Source organism: Sarcophilus harrisii, chromosome 5 (assembly GCF_902635505.1).
Source record: "Sarcophilus harrisii chromosome 5, mSarHar1.11, whole genome shotgun sequence".
NCBI classification, from domain to species: domain Eukaryota; kingdom Metazoa; phylum Chordata; class Mammalia; order Dasyuromorphia; family Dasyuridae; genus Sarcophilus; species Sarcophilus harrisii.
The window spans coordinates 89,022,820-89,026,630 of record NC_045430.1 but is presented as its reverse complement, the minus strand read 5'-3'; positions in this window follow the sequence as shown (position 1 = coordinate 89,026,630).

The following is a 3,811-nucleotide window of genomic DNA, read 5'->3' as shown; positions in this document are numbered from 1 at the left end:
GGAGGGGGAGGGAGGGAAAGGGGGAAGGGAGGAGAAGGGGGGGGGGGGGGGGGGGGGGGGAGGGGAGGGAAAGGGGGGGGGGGGGGGGGGGAGGGGGGAGGGGGGGGAAGGGGCCCTCCCCCCCCCGGGGACCCGGGTGGGCCCCGGGCCCGGCCGGGGGCCCGGGCAGCCCTGCCCCCCCCGCCCCCTCCCGGGCCCCCCGGGCCGACCCCCGGGGCCGCCCCGCCCCCCGGGGGGAGCGGGGGGGGGGCCCCCGGCCCCGGCCCGGCCCCCACCAGCGCTCCCGGCCCTGGGGGGGGAGCCCCTCGGGGGGCGCCGGGGCCCGCGCCCGGGGGCGGACCCCTCCCTCCTCCCCCCGCGGCCCTTTCTTGGGCCGGGAGGAGGAAACCCCGGGGCCCCCGCACGCCGCCCGGACTGCGCCCCCGGCTTTCCCTCCGGCCCCCCCGGGGCCCCCGGCCCGCTCCCCCCCAGGGCCTTCCCCGCCGCCCCCGCCGGCGGCCCGCAGCTGGGCGCAAGGGGGAGGGGGTGGCCTCCCCCCCGCCCCGCGCCCCAATACTTCCCCAAGGGGGGGGAAAAGGGAGGACTCCCTCCCGGGGGGAAAGGGCCGGGCCCAGGCGCCCGGCGGATCCCCCCTGGGGGGTCCCCCGGCGGGCCCCGGGGGCGGCTTTCTCCAAAAGGCCCGGGCCAGAAAGAGCCCGTAAGAGAAAGCCCCACTCCGCGTTGAGGGAAAAATGAGGGGGGAAGAAAAGCAAGCAGTGACACTGGGGAAGAGAACATTAGTGGGCAGGCAGACAGGAGAGCCTGGGACAAGGATACAGGGAAGAAAAAAAGAGAAGGGAATGACACTTCTGAGGGCTGAACAGAGCCCGAAAATCAAGGTTAGACTTCCTAAGGATCTCAGGTGAGAGAAGAAAAGGATGAAAGTTTGCAGGGAAATGTTTCCTCCCACCTCATAGGAGGTTCTGAGATGAAGGGTTTCTGACCTGAAAGCAAGATGGTAGCTGATAGGGTTTCTGGAGGACCAGGTGGACTCTTGCTGCAAAACAATGCAAACCAGATATTGGTGCAGGAGTCTTCCAGAAGTAATTACAGCCCAGGAATATGGGGCAGGGGTGAGAGAGAAACAGATAGAGATGTGCCTTTTCTCTTCTTCCCCAACCCCTAGATTTCAGCTTCAGCCTAACCTCAATTCTATGTGGTTGATGTTTGTGTTTGTGGGGGGAGAAATGAAAGCACCTCTGCTGGTTCTGACTCATTTCCTACAAAGCTAGGGGCCTCCACCCTTGTAGAACCCCTAGCTTTGTGGGACAAACTTGAGAGACAATTTGTAATCCTCACCCAGTTACTTACACTAATCTTCTCTTGGAAGGTCAAGGACTTTCCGCTTAGTTCTGTCCCCCAATTCCTCTTCCACCCAACTCTGCCCCTCATCTATTTTTCCTTCAGTTCTTTTTACTCCAAGTCACCTTTTCCATTTCTCTGTCTCTTTCTGTAATAATACATTCTTTCCACCAACCCTACCTCTTCCTTTCTTCCTTCTATTGCTCCTTTCTCTTTGTCCTTCCTCATAATCTTACCTCTTGATCATCAGAGTTCAAATTATGTCTTTTCCCCATAATCCTAATTGGCTCAGCCCATTTCTCTCTCTTCGCTTCCCCTCTCTTCCTTGCGCTTTCTTTTCCTGTTTTCATGCCTCTCAGTCTTCCTTTCTCTTCTGATATCTTCCCATTTCTCTGATTTCTGTGGGTACTAACTCCAGGAGCCTGATTTAGTACTGACACCCCCATTCATAATTATACTGGACCTTGGAGGGATTCTAGGAAATGATGGTACCAATGCCTTTTGGCTTCCTTTCCTTAGAGAATGGGAGTTTGAGCTATTAGCAATAAGAAGCGCTAAGTTGGGGACCCAGGAAGAATTGCAAGTTAAGCTTGGGTTGCTAAAGAAAAGCCTTTCCCTTATCTCTTTTTTCTCCTCCCTGCCTCTCCTCTACCCACCCCAGTCCCTTGCTTAGAGAAAATAAAATCAGAAAGGGTACATGTAGTTAGGAAGTCAGGGCTCAGTAGCAAGAAATGAGTTAGTCAACTTAAAACCTAAGATTCCCTCACTCCTTCCTAGCCTTGGGACTCAGAAGTCTTCCTGCTGGATAGTCGGGGGAGCCCAGATGTCCAGTCATATTAGGTTAGGGATAGTTACAGAGGACAGAGTCTGAACTTGGAAGGGAGTTACAGGTAGAGGGATTGGGTTCTCCAGTTACTCACAGGTGCAGAGCTCTTCCTCTTGCTGTATCTGCCTTTGTGCTATTTACATCTGCCTAGGGGCCTACTAGGGAGGAAGTGACACACCCAGAGTTGGAGGGGGAACTTCTAGTGGGGGGAGATGTTTTTATGTGAGCGGGATGGGGGGAAGGGAAGATAGCTAAAAAATAGCAGAGGGAGAGAGAACCCATGGAGGAAGGACAAAAAAAGGGGGGCAAAGCCCAGGAGAAAGTGGGGGATAATATTGGTTGGGAGCTATTGTAGAAAGAAGGTAGGGAGGATGGCAGATGGAAGATTGGAGGGATGGAGATAAAGTAGATGAAAAAATCTAGAATAAAACTAGAAAGGACATAATGGGAGATGAAGGAAGGTAGAAACTGAAGAGGGCTGTAGAGACTGGAGATCAGAAAGGTCTATGATGGAGCAAAACGAGAGAAAAGATCTATACCTAAGGAGTATAGATTGAATGAGGATGTCAAATTTGACCTTAGGTACATGGTCAAGCAGGATTCAAGACCAAGAGAAATCTCACAGGGGCAGATAAATTTAGGATCTGAGTTCAAATCCATTCTCTGACACTTTCTAAATTACCTGCCCTTTCCCCAAAAATAAAAACTAAATTCTTTTTTGTTTGAGGTAGAAATGTTTTGTTTGTTGTTGGAGGTAAAAATCAATATCCGAGAACTAGGGACAATGATGACGCAAATATTAGGGATGAGAAATGTGTTGGTATGATTCCTTGCCTTCCCCTATAGGTGCAAGGACTAGCAAGGAAAGCCTGGAAGGAAAATAAGTTTTTGTTTGAAGACGTTATGGGGCCCATGGTAACATCTCTGCTCCCTAATTATCTACCCTTGTAATGGCATCCATCCCAGTCATCTCCAGAATTCTTTTCCTCCTGATTCTTAATTTCCCATCTGTGGTCTCTTCTCTCCCGTAGATCCCCACGTCCAGCACCGACCTCTCTGAAAAGTGGCTATTCAACCCCTCACCCCCAGTTCGATCCAGGAAATCAGACACTGATTCTAAGTTGGAGGCTCTCAGGTGGGGAGTATGTGGGTTTGGAAGGATGAGGAAGGTGATGGAGGAAATCGGGAGATCTAATGCAAGCTCTGCAGCTTCCTGGATGTATAGTCCTGTCCAAGGCTCGGTCCCGACACCCACCAGTTTTCTGCCAAGAACGATTTGGGGGGAAGAGAACGTGCAGCTACCCCCTAGTGGCTGTGGGAGGCATAGGTCCAGGTAGGGCTGGGAGAGATTCACCTGGTGCACACACCGATTCTTCCCCTTTCCCAAGATTCCCGATCTGGTTTCCAGATCTCACTCCCTTCAACAGTGTTCTCACCTACCTCTCAGGGGAGGGGGTGGGTAAAGCCCCGGAGTGGGAAAAGGGAGGGAAGGGAAAGAACACCTGCCAGTCTCACTTCGCCCTCAGGCAAGTCTTAAGCCGCCTCCTTCCACTCCCAGCCCCAGCCCCAGCCCCAGCCCCAGCCCCAGCCCCAGCCCCAGCCCCAGCCCCAGCCCCAGCCCCGGCCCCACAGAGTCAGATGCCA